The sequence below is a fragment of the Pteropus medius genome, unplaced genomic scaffold (genome assembly GCF_902729225.1).
Source record: "Pteropus medius unplaced genomic scaffold, Ma_sr-lr_union100, whole genome shotgun sequence".
Lineage (NCBI taxonomy): Eukaryota > Metazoa > Chordata > Mammalia > Chiroptera > Pteropodidae > Pteropus > Pteropus medius.
In genome coordinates, this window is record NW_024354500.1 from 634,020 (window position 1) to 654,392 (window position 20,373).

General features: G+C 36.2%; 1 protein-coding gene across 3 annotated transcripts in view; it reads left to right on the top strand.

Moving 5' to 3' along the window:
- The first annotated feature begins 10,870 nt into the window (after positions 1–10,870).
- FBXL4 (F-box and leucine rich repeat protein 4) overlaps positions 10,871–20,373 on the top strand; it is a 73,931-nt gene continuing 64,428 nt past the window's right edge. For all 3 annotated transcript variants that reach the window (XM_039852919.1, XM_039852918.1, XM_039852917.1), the window contains exon 1: positions 10,871–11,007. The gene's annotated coding sequence lies outside the window, so the exon portion shown is untranslated. The remainder of the gene's footprint in view (positions 11,008–20,373) is intronic.

The following is a 20,373-nucleotide window of genomic DNA, read 5'->3' on the forward strand; positions in this document are numbered from 1 at the left end:
CCTTGCGATTCTTTCTCCCAAGAGGTGGGGTGTCTGTTTTTTCACTTTGAATTTGGGCAGGAGCTTATAACCACTTCCACAAGTAAAATATGACAGAAGTAATGCTCTATGACTTCCAAAGCTAGGGCATAGGAAGGATATTACTAGTCTACATTTGACTTTCTCCCTTTGGGTGGTTACCCCTTGAACTTTGCCACCATATTGTAATGAAGTCAAACAAGCTTTTTTTGCAGAGAGACCACATGGAAAAGCCCAAGTAGAGAGGAACTCAGGACCCCAGTTGACCAAGCCCATGTCTACTGCAAGACATGTGAGTAAATGAAACTTCAGATGACTCAAAACCCTCAGAACAGAGAGGATATTAAAAGAACTCCAAGTCTTTCAGCTGAAGCCCAGACAGAACAGAGCAGAGGCAAGCTGACCATACTATGTGGTGTCATAAACCTGATTCATAGAATCTGTGAGCATAACAAAATTTTTTTTTTCTCCACTAAATTTTGAAGTAATTTGTTATGTAGTCATAGTAAATGGAACAGACCCTTAGGGTACTTTGGGCAAAAAAAGTAGATAAATTTTATGTTTAGGAGTTCTCTTCCCAGAACTTTAAGTTAGAAATGGTTGAAGAAGCTCCTCCACTTTAGGATTTCTTGCTCAATTTTTTTTTTATCCCAAACTCCCATTACCCTTCTCTATGGGGCTTCAACTGGAGTTTGAAGTGATACTTGCAGTCTCAGCTCTTACCCCAGTGGCCTCCATGCCTCGTCAGCCATCTTCTCTGTGCACTGGGTTTGTGAGATTGGTTGCCCACGTCGTATTACTGGATAATTCTTTTTCCTTTAGGGTACTTTTTAGGCTCCTGGTGATTGTTTACACTGTGAGTTAATGCCATCCTCAGTTGTCTTGGGCAATTCTAAGCAGTAAAATTTTTGTGTGTGCTCTCCTTAAGAAATCCCTTTCTGCTTTAGAATTTCAATCTATATTCAAAAACAATATTTTCACAGCATTGATGAAAAGGAGGTAAAATTATAACAAAGTGCCATGGGTAGAAAAGAGGTAGGAGATAATTTGCTACTCATTGCAGCTCTCTCATCACCAATCCCAAAACATTTCCCACCCTTTATTTCCCTCTGCAGGCTTTTCTGTATGTCATTTTCTTTGCCTGAAAATACCTGGAATTGTACATATCTTTCTAGCTCAGTTAAACAGACTGACTCCTTTAAGTAGCTATACTTAGTGGCAATCTTGTCCAGCTTTATGCTCGCACAGAATTTTGTTTATAATGATTTTAAACCCTCTTCTTATGGTTAAGATATCCTGTACACATGAATGTCTGTACAAATAGATAGTGAGGTCCTTGTTAGTCTTTATTTCCTTCACAACATTTAGCAGAATGTCTCTCCCATAATAAATCCTCAATAAAAGTTTGAGTTACATTTGTAAATGAAAAGAAATAGTGAAATATTATAATAAGGTTATAATAATATAATAAATTTATGTAATATGTGTTATATTGTAAGCTTCAGAAACTTAAAACTGATTAGAGGCCTCAACTTGAGTTCAGGGTGTGTGTGTGTGTGTGTGTGTGTGTGTGTGCGTGCACGCGCATGCACACGCATGCATAAGTATACATACATATTTATGTGTTATGTGGTATCTCATTTCCTTCAGTATTTCAATAAATGATTGTTGCTTCTATTTAGGCTTTGTGTATAAACTCAGAAAAGTCTTTAAGGGGCCTACCTGAGAGAACCAAGGAATTTTAGTAATGGCAAGTTCTCATATATACCTAATATTTAATCTGGGTAGTTAGTGGATGTATACCCTAATTATTCAATTCTGATTAAAAATTAATACACTTATAACAGCTGAGTGTAAAAATTTGAACATGGAAAATGAATTTTAAAAGTATGATAAGGAACAATAAATAAATTTCAATGTTTTAAAATAAATTTTACTTTAAGTTAAAAAGTGTGTTAGCATATTTCTGTTTCAAAATATTTGCTACGTATAGTGAATAATTTCTACTTTGGGAAGTGAGATAAACTACTTAAAATAATTCTTTAGAACAAGTACATATGAATGAATTATTCCTTATTAACAATATGATATACATCTTCCATATAAAGATATTAATATCAATCCTTTCATTATGCAAGATTTTTTTTCCATCTACAGCATTTCAGTTAACATATCCGTCTATTTCCATATGAACAGGAATCTGTAATTTTACACTAATTCCTAAGATGAATAATTGAGATATTGGATGCAGTGCCTCAGAAAAACTGAATCTTGTTTGGTGCTTGAAGTAACAACTCCTAAGCCACGAGTTAATCAAGAAAACTATACATAGGTCTTCATTAACATACCAAGAATCAGCCCACCAATAACAAAATCACTGAACATGCACATTTAATGGTGTAAAATTCAATCACACTTAACTCAGCCTGAAAATATCAGTTTCTTAATAATCTCTTGTGTTTATATAGACTAGAACCTTTCCTGTGGGGAGAGCAAATTTCTTTTGCATATTTTCTGTGATTAACCACATTTAAGAGCAAATGCCATTATTTACACTTGACAAAATATCCAAAGGTGAAGTAGCTCCCTTAAGGTCGCACTGCCAAGGAGAAATCTAAATCAGCTCTAGATGTTTTGGCTGCAATTAGCACTCTCCCGAATCCAGAAATAAATAGGACAAAATGTATTTCTATACTTGGACACTTCCAAGATATTATATGGTCTCAAATGTTGCCGTGACCAACTTCTGTCTCCCTCTCAATGCTGTATGCAATGAATGAGGAAGTATAGAAGAAGTGGAGGAGGTAACTGAGTTTTGAGGCTTTGATTCTGGAAAAGGATAGAAATGGAAACCAGAGACACAGCTATGTGTCCAACTATTATGAGCTGTGGCTTGGTTATAAATATTCTATAGTATGGTTTCAAGGATTGCTGTAACATGATCGTTAGTGACCATGGAATCAGGCACAAAACACCCAGTTGCAATATGGGCCCCTTTGGAAATGCTAGAGGGTAAAGTTAGGAATGGATCTGTTTCTGGGGAGTCCAGATGCTGGTAAATGATGGAATGGAGTAGAGGAAGTTTGAAGGCGAAGCAAAATTGATAGAGTCATTCTAGGCTCTTGATATGACCCTAGTCCTTCCTCAGATGTAATTTTGAGGCCTGGCTGGTACTTGAATATGTAGATGGTGCCAGATAATGAAAAAAAAAAAAAAAAAAGCAAAAAAGAAAGAAGAAAAGAAGCATGGACTAGAAGTTAGGATTGATACTGGACCTGCATTTGAAAATAAAAGGCATATATGCCCTCATTCTGCTTTCCTTTGCACTGGAAGTGAAACTCATTTGTCATCCTGGACTAGATGCTCTTTAGAAATCCTTCTAGTTATATCATTATCTTATCTTGCTTAAATAAAGAGTTTTTGAAAATTATGGAACAATAAAATTTATTTCCCACTTGCTATATTCTGTTAATTGCCCTCTCCGATTACAGAGAAGTGTGGTTGTTTTTTTTTAAAGAGAACTTAAGGCAAGTAAACTACTACACGGTGATCTTAACCTCAACAGATAAAAGAACAAGAAGCCCTCTATTTAGATACATCAACAGCAAAGCTCACAGAGAATGTAAACAGACTGATTCGACGCATTTCCAGAAGATGAAGGTATATTAGAGTCCTGAAAAAAACAAGGCCAAGAAAATTTTGCCCATATATCAGCTATTATTGGTAGTTAGTCAATATCACAGGTTTGAGAAAGTGCCAGAGCCCATTAATGGTATGAGAACATTAAGTCTTTGGTCACAAAGTCACAGTAAGACCTTGCTTGGTTTTACTTTGGAGCCATCTGGGCTTGGAGCTGTTGGCATGGATAACAAATCTGATGTTTGTCTTATGCCCTCATTTCTGTGCTGCACTTGCACTTGGTGAAAACAAATGCAGGTTGGAGCAAGACATGACACATTGGTTGAGAATGTTGACATATAGAAAGTTAAATGAGTCAAGCTCATGTAGTCTTGGTGTATGCTAGAATACTATCTCCAAAACTCTTCTAATATTTTCTGTTGGCTTCTCTGGAAAGATAGGCCAGCCACAGCCTTCTGAGAATAAAGGGATGACCACTTGTTCCATCACCTCATAGATTTTTCTCTTGCACTTGATTTTTCACTAAAACAAAAATAGAATATGGATTACCTCCCCCTATTCCCAAGGAAATCTAAAACTATTTAAAGGAGTCAACACAAATGTTGAACAAGATTCTATCCATTTACTTTGTTCAAGTCTCTAGTTAAAGTTGAGATATTGCTTTGTAATATTAATTTCTGTTCATGATAAGTCTGCATAGTTCAGATATAATATTCTGCAAGTGAATTGGTCTAAAGCTTTCTAATCAAAATATGGATCAAGGTTCAGTAACATCCAGATTATCTGGGACCCTGTTATGTTTGGAACTCAGGCTCCCACCCAGAATCAAAATTTTTAATTTAACAGAATTCCCAGGATTTCATATACACATTAAAGGTGTTTTTCTAAATTCAATATATTTGGCATGTAACATTGTATAAGTTTAAGTTATACAGTGTGTTACATATTGTAATACGATTGCTGATGTGATATTTATTGCATCACATGATCGTAGTACAATATTATTGTCTATATTCATTAGGCCATGCATTAGATCTCTATGGCTTATTTACTACTCGTTACAAGTTTGTACTCAAACACCATCACTCTTTACCCCTTCTCTCCTATCTCCTGGTAACTACTATTTTACTCTGTTTTTCACAGATTTAACTATTTTAGATTCCACTTATAAGTGATATCATACAATACTTGTCTTTCTTATTTGACTTGATCTCGCTTAGCATATTGTGCTCAAAGTCCATCCATGTTGTCACAAATGGGAAGATATCTTCCTTTCTCATGGCTGAATAATATTCTACTGCACATTACAGTTTGAGAAATATTGGCCTATAAGACTTCTGCTATTTTTACTGTAAATGATATTTGTCAGGCATTCCATGTAAAAGAATGCCTGCTTAGATTCCTATCTGTAGTTGGATGCAAAGACAAAATTAGAATAGAAAAAAAAACCAAACACATGTATGTGAGGTCCAATTCTTGGTCTAAATGAACATAAATTCTTATTAGTAGTAGAATAAAATACTGATATTGTCCTTTCAAAAAAAGTCCCCTCCCATCCTCAAAATATGACCTTCAAAGAAAGTAGCTCAAACACCCACTCTTCTGAATTTTAAATACTTGTGTTGATTTCTAAAGAGATACTTTTGAGCCATTGCATTAGCTTGCTTTCTAGCTGCACTAAAGGCTATGGAAAAATATTCATTATTAGGGAAATTAGACATACAAATATGAAATTGGCTCAAGACTTCTCATCCTATAAAAAAGTCCAACACCATATGAATAGCAAACTATTTAGTAAATAGTAAATAAAGTGCCCAGTTCCATAATGGATTGATCTCAACTGACCACTGTTAAATCTTGTCTGGCCCATCTCCAAGTTGCTTGTGCTGTCCTGGCAGCCACAGGCATTCTCAGGGGGCAGGAGGCCAGGAGACGGGCGGAAGAGGGAAGGCTGCCAGACACCCATCCTAGCTTCTCTCCCTCTTCTCTTCATGAGTCATTTGATTTGGAAGAAAAGACCCCTACTCTCAATTAATCTAATCTCTCACTATTAAAGGAAGAAATGATAAGCAAGAAAAAATAGTAAGATAATAGTACATAATAGGGAGCTTTATCTTTGGTAACATTTTGAGAAACTCATTAAAGAGGAAAGTCAATTTTTCCTAAAAATTCTGGAAACCTTCTACCAATTTATAACCAGAAAAAAAGCAAGCTGATTTTTAAATTAGTTTTCTATATTTCTTTTTAAATGATTTTGAAATAGAATAATTTTTCCCAGTAAGGTCTGAGGAATTTAACCAAGAAACCCCAAACAATTATAGTATCACAAAGGATGATATTTAAAGATGCAATTTCAGGGAGCTTCTGCCAAATTACCTTTGTCCTTTCACACACTACTCATGAGAGCTACAGAACTTCTGGATAAAGAAAATGCATTATCAAAGGGTACAGGGTTTGGGGGAAGCGTTATAATAAAGGTTCATCAATCACTATAAAGATTCCATTTTAAATGATGCTTGATAAATTATTCTTGAGTCATTTGTATTTACTATATATGTTTTATTACCTATATTAACTACATAGGGAAAATATGGCTCAATAACAAAATAAGATATACTTCTTTATAATTACAAAGGACATGGGTAATGCAGAAAATCATATTTTCATTTTTTTTTGTTTTAAATACACAGATTATGTTACAATGAGGAAGGGACAGTTACAGTTGTGCAAGGGCACAAATAAGTGGGTGAATACTGCATATTTATCTGGATAATCTTGTCCCCTCAAATCTTTCACTGAGGACAAAATAATTGTGAGAAATTGAGGACTGAATTATATGAAACATTAGCATTGCAACTCTCAGATAATCACATATCACTTTTGCTTTACCTGTATGGACAGAAAATCTTTGCTTTTTTTTTTATTGATTACCATGTCACTATGACTGGACCAGGCGATCTGCCTAATGCAGATACACAGGAACTTTTAACAAAAGCATGTCCACTTAAAAAAGGAAGAAGTAGGAAGGAGAGGGATTGTAGCCTCACTTGGGCTTACCTGGGGCACTGGCCACAAGCTTCATCTTCAGGGCTGTGTGTTCCATCCATCAGAACCACAAGCATGAAGTTACCTTAAGAAGAAATCTATTCTGTCCATTGTCGCAGCATAGGTGGTATCTCTCCTACATTTGTCTTGACCACTGACAATCTGTCGTTAGCGCTGTCTTAAAGTAAATGATCCAAGATACAGAAGAAGGAATAGTACAAGTCAAAACAGTACAAAGAGTATAAGTTAGATAAAGTTTTATTTTTTGAATATATTTTTTAAACATTTAAAAAATATTTCAAGATATTTCTTCTAGGCCTGTGTAGATTCAGTCTAAAGTTTTAGTATCAGATTATTTTAAACCATCTTACTGGTTTGTGGTTCGTATTCACTTATCAAAGATATTAGAAGTTGTTCATTGGAAGCTGCAAGTTAGGAGACCGACATTCAAGTCTTGACTTTGCCACTAAGTTGCTGTAAACCTTTGGGTAAATTATCTAGTCCTTCTAGGCTTTGCTCTCCTCTGGTAACAATTGAAAGAATTAGACTAGAATGAACTCCAAAGTTCTATTCTGACATTTTGTGCTGGGACATCTCAATTTCTGATCTTCAACACGTTTTAATAAATATTAATAATATTCATACATTTGCATACTACTTTATAGTGCACAAAGTGCTTTCACTTATATGAGCTCCTTTAAATATCTCTGGTGCTTGTGAGTAGGGCACATCTCAGAAGTGGGAAGAAGCTTAGAGAAGTTGTAACTTATCCAAGATCACAGACTTATGTACATGACAGAGCTAGATAGACAGGTCTTCCTACTCTCAAGTTCAATTTTCTTTCTACTGTATTCAGCTACTTCAAGGTTATGGTAATATAAGAGCATGATTAGTTAAGCTTTTGTTAAATCATAAAGTAATGTGGTATCATTAAAAAAACAAAACAAAACAAAACACTGTGTTTAAAGCCAGAGAACTAGGTTTCATTGACAGTTCTGACACTATGATTTGGGGAAGTCACTTAATTTCTTTGAGCCTCATTTTCCTCATCTGCAAAAAAAAGAGGTTTGGACTACATAACTTTTGAACTTATTTCTTGGTTAAAATTTTTATTCTTCATGGCTATGACTATTTCTAGATTAATATTAAACGAAACTTTTATTGACTATAAGAGGTTTTAAAAAAGCACACTAAGAAATCACTTCTACTAGTTGTTTTTAATGCTTTTTAGCCACTGACATATTAAAAACCTTGGACTAATATTTCTGACTGAATGCCACTTTCCTAACAACTAACTTAAGATTTCACAGAGAGGTAAGTTATTTTGACTGAGTTATGTGGGAAATGCATGGAGTTGCATTTTTCTGAGAGGTCTTGACAGAAGACCTTACTTGGGAACCAATGATAGAAAACCTCGGGGAGCTCTTTGTGAAGACATTTTTGGCCCTCTCTGCAGTGTGCTGAACGATATCTCTGCTTCTCTGATGTAGTATCTTATTGTCATGCATACTCCTCACCCTGTAAGTTTATAATTGGTGGGTAGATATTCTGTTTTAAAATAAAGAAAAATCACTTGAAAATCGCAGAGGGTATGATGGTGAGTGTTTCAAGAGTTATAGACAAAGAAGAGTTTTGAACCTGCTCTGTCTTTGGCCGCCTCCCTGTCTGAGTAGAACATTATTACTTTTGAAGCTAACATAGAATGGATCATAACCGGCTTGCTCAGCTGGTTTCTTTATGCACAATTAAGCTTTGTTGAGACTTTCTTTATTTGTAATAGTGCTGTTACGGCGTGGGATGCTATTCAACTCTAAACAACATTCCATTTAATACTAGGCATTAGTTCACCCATTAAATCAGCACCATCACTAACTGATAAGTATCACCCTTTTCCTTGCCCTCACTTGGCTCTTCTGCCTAGCAAACAAAGCATGACAATGGCATGGCCCTTGAGAGAAGATTGGAAGGAGGGTAGATTGAGCAATGATGACCCAAATTCCATCCAGTCACAAAAATGGAGCTTTGCCCTAGTCTTTTCCTTTTCTTAAATATAAACTTGCATACTTTCCAAGCAGCACTTAAGTGCCTTTAAAAACAAAACTAAACAAAAACACTAAAAATAATAGAATTAACTACTACATCTCTTAAACACTAAGGAGATGAAAATGTATGGAAGGCAATGCAAAGGATATACAACAAAAGATATGCATAAGAATGTTCATAGCAGCATTGTTTGTAATAATCAAAACTAAAAACAGCTCAGTGTCCATCAGGAGTAGAATAAATAAATAAATTATGGTATATTTATACAATAGAAACTCAAGAACCCACAACTACATACAACAACGTGAATAACTCTCACAAACCTAATGTTGAGAAAAAGAAGCCAGACTCAAAAGAGTGTATAATGTATGAATCCAACTATATAAAGGCGAAAACTTAGCAAAATTAATCTCTGGTATTAAAAGTCAGGACAACGGTGCCTTTGAGTATTAGTAAAGGGTAGCCACATAGGACAGGAGGTAGGGGGCTTCTGAGAACTGATAATTACCTATTTTTTAATATGAGTGGTGAATACATGGGCATGTTCACTTTTCATCAAACTCTACACTCATGTTTGTGTCTTTTTCTAAATATATTTTATACTTAAATGAAAATTTTATTTGGAAATTAGAAATGAGAAACTGCTTTAATTAGACTGGGTCTGAATGCCCTGAAGGCATCAACTCAATTGTCTCACCTGCAACCATAAAAGGGTAAATTTTATTTACTTATTAATAAATTATTATTTTTAATCCACTTTTGATTTTAGAATAGGTTGAGATTTACAGAAAAGTTGCAATGAGGATACAGAGGTTTCCAGTATACCACTCATCCATTTCTCCCTTTATTGTTAACAACTTACATTACAATACTACATTTGTTACAACTAAGAAACCAACATTGGTACATCATTACTTTTAACTAAATCCCACTTTTTATTCCAATTTCATTAATTTTCCCACTAATGTCCTTTTCATGTTACAGGATCCCATTCAAAACACCGTATGACATTTACTGGTCCTGTCTTCTAAGTCCTCCCCTGGTTTGTGACAATTTCTCAGTTTTTCCTCCCCCCTACCCCATTAACTTGACAATTCGTTCAGGTACTTTGTAAGATACCTGGGTTTTCTGATGTTGTCTCAAGGTAAGACTGGGGTCACGCATTTTGAGGAAGAGTATCACAGCAATGAAGTGCCCTTCTCATCACACCATATTGGGTGCATGCTATCAGCTTTGTTCAACTTTCATCTAGCCAAGGTAGTGTTTATTTATTAGGTTTCCCCACAATAAAGCTACTTTCTTCTCCTTTCCATATTCTTTGAAAGCAAGTCACTAAGTGCTGCCCACACTCAAGGGAGGTTGGGCGTTAAGTTTCAGTCCCTTTTTTAAATTTCTCGTTTTGTATACAATTTATACTGCACATCATACATCAGCTCAGTTCATATACATAACTTATAAATAAATACCCTATTATTTTGCCTCAGGAGTAATCAGATAGCAGTTAAAGTGTAGTTCAACAGGCTTCATTATTAAACGTTTTTCTATCTTAATGGAAACCTTGTAACAAGATGAATTCAATGCAAACTAAAAGAAGGGTGATAATGTATAAACTGAAAATAAAAAATGAGTAAGAGAGACCGTGGGAGCATCTTCATCAGAGATAATGATCACAGGCTTCTGAATGTTAGGAGGGAAGTGAGCCTGCAGGAAGGGTTTTTATCTGGGGCAGAAAAGGTTTGCAAATTTGGTGAATAACGCCTTTAGAAAGTTTGTAACTTTGTTCCACTTTTCGTCTGTGGAATTTACCACCTGTAATCCCTAAGTATCACCAAGCGGGACTGAAGAAGCCCTAGCTGGACGACACTACTGTTGGCAGGCTGGCGCAAAATTGGAATCACTCTGGCTGCGGGTATACAAGCACTGCCAGCCCGGCGGTAACTGGGTAATTTACAGAGTCCGCCTGGGGCTGGCTAGTCAGTGGGAAGCTCCTCCCCTCGGCTTGGAGAGGGCCTTCCCCGCGCCGCCGAGGGCCTCCAGCGGGGACAGCGCTCGGCCTCCCATCCGGCCCCGCCCCGCCCGCGGCCCCGCCCCGGCCCCGCCCCTCCTCAGGCCTCCGCATCTTCCTTCCGGGTCGCGCTGGGTCGGTTTCGCCGCCGTCGCGCCGCAGCGCGGGAGTTTGGGTGCCGCCCCCGCGCCCTGGCCTCCTGGCACCGCCTGGTCGCTGGTGAAGCCCACGGCGCGCGCCCTCCCGGACCCTGCAGGGTACGGCCCTCCTTTTCCTCTTTCCTCCTGCGGGTGTCCGTGTTCCTTCCGCGCTGGGGCTGGGCCGGGCCACGGCAGAGCGCCGCGCTTTGGGGAGCGTGCGCGCGCGGCAGAGGTCCCCCCGGGGCTCCCCTCCCCTGCCGCTCACGCCGCGCTTGCGGGATTTGCTAGGGACCTAGAAAACAGCTTTTGTCCCTCTGCACCAGTCTGTCCGCAGGGCGGGAGGCGTCGCCCCTCCGTGCGAACGGCTCAGGATTGTTTACGCCGGTATCTGCGGACCGTGGTGACCCTGCAGCCCCTCGGTGACCGTGCAGTCCCGTATTGGCCACCTGCCCTTCTGTGTACTTGTTGCACCTGTGTGTGCTGCCTTGATTTCCCTCTGGCATCCGATGGTTTTTGCCTAAGGCCCATGTCTTTAATCAGGACTGCATCACTGGATCACAGTATTAGTAAAAAGATATTACTAATATCTTTTTAGAAATACTGGCAGCAGCCTCTTTTCTATTTTAGGGGTGTTCTTAGAGTGTAATGTGGTCATGAACATCACTTTGCCTCCTTGTCAACATGTTAGCAAGGGGAGTGGGTTTGGGTTTCTTTGATGGTTTCCCAAGTGCTCATTGCCACAAAGTCTTGGGCTGCAATCACTGATTGAAATGTACAGATAATTAGAAAGTCAAAATGATATAAACCCGTGGTGAGATACCTGCCTTGGCAGGTTACCTTGTCTGGCTTTATACTCTGGAGGACTGACTAACATCAGGTGCGGGATCTTGCTTATTCTGGTCTGTGCGAAGACATAAGCTGCTTTTATTGTTTCCTCGCGTGCACTCCTCGGTTTAAGTTCAGAATATAGGCACATTTTTTTCCCTAAAAGCTCACTCCGTGCATCTGTTGTCATATTACATATTGTACCTGTTGGTCGAGTAGAGGGAGATTTTCCTTATCCGTCAGCGCTCCTGTAGTCCTTTATTTGACATTAAGTCCTTGAGGGTCGGGGCGAGGTGAGGTCAGTGTACTTGTATTTACAGTGGCAATGTTCATCACCCTGTAGAAGGCACTTTTTAATTCATTGAATTGTATTCTTTCCACACTTCTTTTCTGAGTACCACCTTTTTTTTAAACTACTGCCCCAAATTTTGGCTTTTCTGAACCCTTATTTTCATGTTCCCTTTTTTACGACTTGAAAATTGGAGGGATCAGCTCAGTATAAGAGGGTTAATTTCTTTTTACTAATACTGTGATCCAGTGATGCAGTTATAGTCCTCTGTACAGTGCTAACTGCTTATCGTTTACTTTGACATAGAGTCAGTTAACAAAAACTGCCCCTTCTTTCTTTACTGTGTTAATCTCATTGCCTCATCTTAATTTTCTTGTGACCAACATAATTCATGTTAACTTCATGGCTCTAACTCTGATATTCTCTTAGAGCTTTTGCCACATGAATTACATATAAATATCCACCTCTCCTTTTACCTCGTACTTTTTAATGGTCTTATTCTTCATGTTTAAATCTTTAACCTGCTTCAACTATACTTTAGTGTAAGAAAGGAGATAAGGCTTTAACTCCTCTCCCCGCAAATTGTTAGCCAGTGACCCCATCATTTGTTGAATTCTGTTTTTCATTACTGGTAAATACTGTATTTAGCCTAGGCCCTATTCTTGTATGTTCTTGGGACTTTTTCTGAACTGTTGTTCAGTGATCTCTGGCTTTGTGATAACTATGCTGCTCTTATTACTCTAGGTTTATAATGTGTTTTAATGTCTAGGGATTTAAACAATGCCTGGCATATTGTAGACATCACTAAATATTTTTGGAATGTACACATTTAGTGGGGTAAGTTGAAGTTAAAGTTTCTTACCTATTCTTGAAGTTTTTAGCTTGCTCTTCTCAAGGTCATTTCTGTCATTAACCATTAAATTCTTTCTCTTGCTAATTAAGAACACTTCATGTAGAATTGCTCTTCAGAGTTGTATATGGAGAAGCTGCTCAGTTCCACATCTGCATGTCTTTTGATTTGCATTGTGTATTGACAAGTGTAGCAGGTCTCCTGATCAGCTGTGACTCAGGATGCTATGTACGTGGTTTCAGCAGCTCTAAAGGAGAAATATGTATAAAAGTGATCCCTTAGACAGCCTGGTGTCTGTTTGTAGTTTGTCATCCCAACTGGACATCTTAAATATAATGAATTTTCAAGTGTTGCTATATAATAGGTACTTAGAAACTTTATTAGATCATAAAATAAATGTATACATTTGTTAAAAAAAAAGTTAAGACATACAGAGTAGCCAAAGGAGAAAGTACAAGTGTCGTGTGCCCACCTACATAGTGACCCAGTTCACCAGAGATCATTGTTTGTTTTCTCTCCTTCCAGATATTAAAAGTACATATGTATACGTCTACATTTGTTTTATAAATTGCAGTTTTCTATATATAATTATCTAAAACTTCCTGGTAGTAATAATTGATGAAAATCGTTCTATGTCAGTACGTGTAACATTATCCTTTTAAAGTCTTTTTGGTATTTCACTGTAGGAATAACCCCAAATTTTTAATATTTAACCAATCCCATGCTGATATTTTGTATGTATATATTTGTACGTTTATATTCTTAGCATAAATGCTTAGATGTGGAATTGCTGGGTCAAAGGCTCTGTATGTTTTAAATTGTGATAGACTGTTCCATATTGCTTTTCAAAAGGTGGTTGTTAGAGTAAATTTGTACAATTTATAAGGATACTCTTGCTGCCATATCATTGCCAGGAATTATCAAGGCTGAGACTTTATCCTACTCTCAAGCTAACAGTCTCATGGATACTGGCAGAAGACACGAGGCTCCTGGGTCAGAGACAAAGCACAGCAATAACAGTAGCCAGAGGATCATCATTTTCTTGTGTTGCTTCTTTGACCTGTACTTTCCGCAGGGTGATGTGATGAGGGCCAGATGATTCTAGCACACACAGTAGATTGCATTCCAGGAGAGAAATCCTGAGTTTAGGGAACTAGAATCTTTCATAATAGGTTGCAAGTAAACCTGCCTAATCTTTGCTATAGAGAGAGACATTAACTTTATTATGCTGGATAGTAAACAAACCTGCCCCCTACTCCAGAGGGAGACCTCTTTTTATCTGTCAAGAGTGTTTACTGTATAAACACCGCTGAAAAGATAGTCTGGAACAAAAACTATCAGTGCACCTGCTTATAAGACCTGCAGAAATGTAAGAGACCTGTGAAAAATTGTCTCAAAACAGTCACTGCTCAGATATAATCACCTTTTACATTTTAATAACTTTATGAGTGAAAAATGGTATTTTATTTCTGTTTTAATTTTGCATTTCTTTGCTTGTTGATGAAGTTACATATCTGTAAATGTTTGTTAGCCATTTGCATTCTTTTGTTACTTGTTTATATTCTTTGCTTAGTTTTCTGTGTAAGTGTTCCTTTTTTTCTTATTGACCTGTAGTAACTCTTTACATGTAGTGGCTAGTAATGACTTGGTACAATATTTGCTAGTATTTTTTCATAGTCTTTTCTTTAAATGCTGTTTCTGGGAGTTTTGCTCTATGAAAATCTTTAACATATATGTTGTCAGTTCTGCTATTCACTTCCTTTATGTCTTCTGAGTTCCTGCCCCAAGATTATAAAATACTCTGTACATATTCTCTTATTGGACATTTGTATTACATATCTAGAGTTTTTAAAGTGGTTGCTATGATAATATTCTAAGTTTACTTTTCTAAATGTCTGGACATTTTTTCAAAACATTTTTGCTAAGCTGTCCTTTCCCTGTTTTGATTAGGCACATCTATTATAACATACTATATCCTTATATCTTAATTTCTCAAAACTGACAAGCAGGTAATTATGTTAGTTTCCTACTGTGAGTATGAATTTTGTTGAATTCATCCTTATATATCAATATGTGTAGTTGTTTGTTCTTAGTGGTTTTTAATCTTACAAAATATAAAATATCTTTTTTGCTTTGTTTAATGATTTTTGCCTGAGAGTCTACATCGTCTGATATTACTATTGCCATCTCGGTCAGTTTTGTGCATACACAGAGATCTTTATTGCCCATATGCTTATTTTCAGTCTTTTGACATCATTTTGCTTTATTTGCCTCTCATAAACATCAGCATACAGCTGGACTTTTATTCTTCTTTCAGTCTTCACTCCTTCCCATTTGAAAGTTTGTCTGTATTTATTTTTGCGTTGTTAATAAGCTATTTTTTAAAAAGATAATTATAGATTCAAATGCAATTATATGAAATATTACAGAGACTTCCTGTGTATACTTTATCCAGTTTCCTCCTATGGTAACATCTTACATAACTGTAGCACTGTATTACACCCAGGAAATTGACATTGATACAATCTACAGACCATACTCAAATTTCATGTTTTACATGCACCTGCCTGTGTTAGTTCTCTGCAATTTTTTATATAGACTTTGTGACTACCACATAGCCAAAATATAGAACCGTTGTATCACAATTTTGCATTCCCACTGGAATTGTTTGCAGCATCTAATTTGATGTCATCTTAAAATTTGATTAATCTGCAATGAACTGTTCCTTGATGTAAGATATTAAATACTATCTGTCCCAGGGTTTGCCCTTTTGAAACTATGCTTGATACTACTCCTAAGTAGAATGTTTGTGGAACACAAAATATGCCATAAAAGAAAAAAAACGACAAACAATAAAAATGGAAAACTTTTCTCTTTAAAATATGTTACCAAATGAAAAGGCAAACACAGACTGAAAGAAATATTTGCAAAATGTTTATCTGATAAAAATTATATTTAGAATGTTTAAAGAACTCTCTTACAAGTCAATAAGAAGAAAACAAAAAGAACCTGATTTTAAAAATGAGCAAATAGAAATTTCACTAAAGCATATACAAATGGCAAATAAGGACGTGAAAATATGTTCCATATCATTACTAGTCAATTGAGAAGTGCAAATTAAAATCACAAGGTATCACTTACCCACTGGAAGGGCTGAAGACTGACAATATTAACTATTGGTGTAGATGTGGAACAACTAGATCTCTCATATATTTATATTGATGTAGAAATGTGAAATGTTACAGCCATTTTGGAAACATTTTGGCACTAGAAACTACCAAAATGTCTATCAATGGGTGAATGGGTATGTCCATATAATGATATGATTCAGCAATAAAAAGGAACAAATGACTGATACATATAACAGGGATAAATCTCAAAGATATGCTGAGCAAAATAAACTAGACACAGAAGAATACATACGTATTTCATGAATATCTAACTTTAGAATAACGGACAGTCTGCTTTAGAATGACAGGAAGCAAATCGGTTTTTACTTGGCGCAGAGAGTAGATGGGTGATTGGGAGAGGATACCAGGGAACCTTTTGGCCTGATGGAAATATTCCATATCTTGGTTCTGGTGGTGGTTACATTGATATATGTCTTTGTCAAAAGCCATTGAACTGTACACTTAAAACGGAGTATATTTTTTTTAATGTAAATTATATCCCAAAGTTAATTTAACAGTATTATGCCATTTTAGTTAATTGCTCTTTTAGTTTGATTGGCTAGCAGTGATATACCTATGATATACCTGTACTTGGATTTTTTGAGGGCTAACTAAATTCAATGTATTTTTACTAGGTAAAATGCTGTTTATTTTAATGTACAAAAATGTATAGCTAGTATTTGGCTAAAGTAAATTCACATTTACTTTATAGTTTTAATAGCTGAGAGAGAGATTTTTTTCCTTCTTTCGTGAGTCCATTAAAATTATCCTGAACTAGATAACCTTAATTTTTAATATTCAAGGTTTTAGTTAAATATACATTGTGTATCTGCTAAATATTCTAATTTTACAGTTCTTTCCATTCAGATGGTTTATCCTTACCCATCAATAAACAATAGAGAAAAAAGGTAAAATATACATAGTACAACATAATGACATTTGTATCTAAGTTATTTTATGTTATCATATCAGTGTAATTAGAAACATGGCCTTCATTGTCACTTGGCGACATAGTACCTTGGGCAGGAAGAGAGTTTCTCCATCCATTGTATCAGAAAATCGCAATTCACTTATATAGCTTTGCTTTAAACAAACCAACCAACCCAAAATTGACTTCTTAATTCCTTTTTCTTACTACTAAAGATTACTAACACCCCTGCCAGCTCTGAAAATTCCCCTGGAATATTTCATAAGTTTAGATATGCTAGTGAAGTCTAGAAAGAAAGAGAAGAGTGAACTATTATAAAGTTCTGCAGAACTAATCATTATCAATTTCTAGTTTAAGTCTAAATCTTGTCCCTTGTTTTCTGACAAGCTCATTCCTAGTTTGACTTCTTAACACTTCTTGGTAAGTTCTTGCCATTTACTCATTAACTCAGCAGAAGTTTTGAAGAGCCCAGTGTGTCCCAGTACTTTTTCTGTTTTTGAGGCCTGCCTTGATTCCTGGAGATAGAGGTATTGTTTGCTTCTTTGGCTTTCAAGATTTTCCCTAGGCCTTTAAGTTTTTCTTTCTTCTTGGTTCCCCTGCCTTCTGCTTTGTTTGCATAGATTTCCAGGAAGCTTTGAAGCTGGATAGGGGGCTGTGTTCTCCCTCATTAAGAACTCTACCTATTTATATTGGGGACTTGTTGATTAAAAACCATAATCATAATAAAAATGTTTTAACTGGAGGAGAATTTACTTAGAGGAAAAGAGAGGCACATGAAGTCCTATTATTCCATCCCAGAAGTCTCCTTACTTAGTTACATTTTTTTCAATATAGTACATTAGAATGTTAATAAATAATTATGATGAAGAAAAAGAATGCTTTTGCTAATACTTAGCTTTTGCTCCTCCCCAGCATAGCTAATACCAGAACAGTTGCTCTTATATTATTGCCTTTCTTGAACTGTCTATTCCCTTTTGCTCTTAGGTTATCACCTTTTTATTTTCCATACATAGTTTTTCCAGTTACCCATAATCACCGTATAGTCTTAACATAGATTTGGAATGTTAAAAAAAATCATTGTATTTGAGAAAATAGTTTTCTTTTACTTCTCAATTGTTTCTTTCATTAATCTTTCTTTAATTTCAGTGAGTTTCTTTGTGGCCAGGGTCAAGTCTTTTATGTATTCAAGGGCTGCTTTTGTACTAACAGAAGTTACTACTTTTTTACATTCTCTTTGAACAGTAAAATTTCAATATGTATACTCTGCCTTATTGGATGGCTTCAAAGAAGGTCATACATTTGATTCTTACCTATTTTGTTTCAGTTTTTATTATCCATTTTCCCTTCTTTTTCTTTGTATCAAGATGTGAACTTTTTTTGTTTCATTTTTTTGGTCCATATGTGCCTTATCTTTAAGATTCACTGGTTTCATTTCTGTGTGTTTTTTTTAATTCTCTCCTGCCATCTACTCTGCCAAATGTTTATTGAGCATATATTGGCATGTGCTAGGCCCTATGGGTATAGTTATAATTAAGACACATTCTCTGAACTTGAAGAATTCATAGAGTATTGGAGTAGAAAATTAGCATATAGGAAATGACATGCAACGTGTAAGAGCAAAGAAAAAGGTGGTGAATAAGGACTGAACCTGGCTTTTCAGGATGAATAAGAGGGTGGCACGCAGAGGAAAAGCAAGGGCATTCCAGAGCAACCCGGCTGCGGTGGAAGACTTGAAAATACTTAGGTGTGAAAGCACAGGCACAGTTCTGATAGGTGTACAGCACGTGTGGTGGGTATGTGGAAGTAGAAGAGAGAGGGAAGAGACTGATGCCAAGGTAGGTGGAACGTTCTTGTGTATCATTTTATCAGAAAGACAGCCTTCCTTTATTGGTACCTCTATACATTTGAGAATGAGGAGGAAGACCACCCAAGGAGAAGACTGAGAAGCAGTTATCTGAGAGCAATAGAGATATAAAAGCAGGTGGTACCGTAGAAACCTAGAAAGGGCTGGTTTTGAGTGTTAGCTGTGTAAAAAATTCAAATATAACTCCACTCTTACTGATTAATAATTTCCTCCATTCCTCTATATCTTGATTTCTAGACTCTAGCAGTAAAGTCCTTTCCTCAAAATATTGTCTCTTGATCAGTTTAAGCAGGATACAGGAATAACATTTAAGGCTTGGTGTTTTTATCTTGATTTGTTACCACACGATACACTCTATTACATTTTGGTACTATGCTGCAGAGCTGCCTGAATGCTCTTTTTTAATCTCACTTCATTGACATTTCTCCATGGGATATTTTGCCAGAAAGTATTGTATTATAACTTGCCTTCAGTATATGATTGTGCTTTATTGCCTGTCCTTTTTATCTTTTTCTGTATGTTTTGACTTTAAGTTGAGAATCCGCTTTTGAGTTTTAAACTTGTTTTCCAGGTTCTTTCTTCACACTACGAACCTGGCCTTTGCGTGGCTCCGGCTCAAGTTCATTCTTTTTGTTTATTTCATGAGAAGTCCTTTTCCTTCCTCCCATTTTCTCTACCGAAGCACAAGCCATCGTCTCTGCAGTTCCTGCCATCCTGCTTCTCTCCGCCTCATCGACTCCCCATATCACTTCAAATCTCAGTAGTAAACATATGTTCTCCCTTGTCTATACCTCTTAATTTCTCTTTTCCACTATTTTTGCTTTCTCTGTAATTATATTATTTAACTTTGTTAAACATTTTATAATATGAAAGGTAGTTGAAAATAAAGTTGTATTATAATAAAATCATGTCCTATAAAACAACTTTTTTCCCAAGGAATATGAAAGTCTCATGATACAAGTTAAAATGGCTATTGTTTTATATTCCTTGATTATGCTAGTATAAAAGTTCAGTGTGTTGCAGAGAATTTCTCACCTTGTAATCATTATTGATATGTGACTGACTTAACAACAAATAAAATGAAGATCACCCTATTTCTAATTCTGATTTTTGTTAAGTGAAAAAAATATTTTTTATATGTTGTAAGTCTTTAAAATTAATATACCATTTTAAATGAACTAGAAAAGAAAATGTCTCCCAAAAGGCATATTTTATTACCCTTTTGGACAGATTTAGTGTACCAGATTAATATTTATTTATTTGCATGAAGTGGGAAAAATCATTTTGTTTTTGAATCCCACTCTCCTCACAAAATAGAGTTATTGTGTCTTTTGCATTTGTTTTATTGACCGTTGGGAAATTCATTGGTTATCACAAATCACCTCCATGCCTTGGCAAAAGTCCAGGTATACGTGGACTGTTCGGACTTTGTATTGGTTGTTTCTGCCCACATGAGTCCTGAAACTATGGTTCTATTCACTTTTTCAGCTTCATTTCCCAGGGAAAAGTAGAATTAGCAATTCTTTCTTTTCCGTATGTTCTTCCCCATCCCCAAAA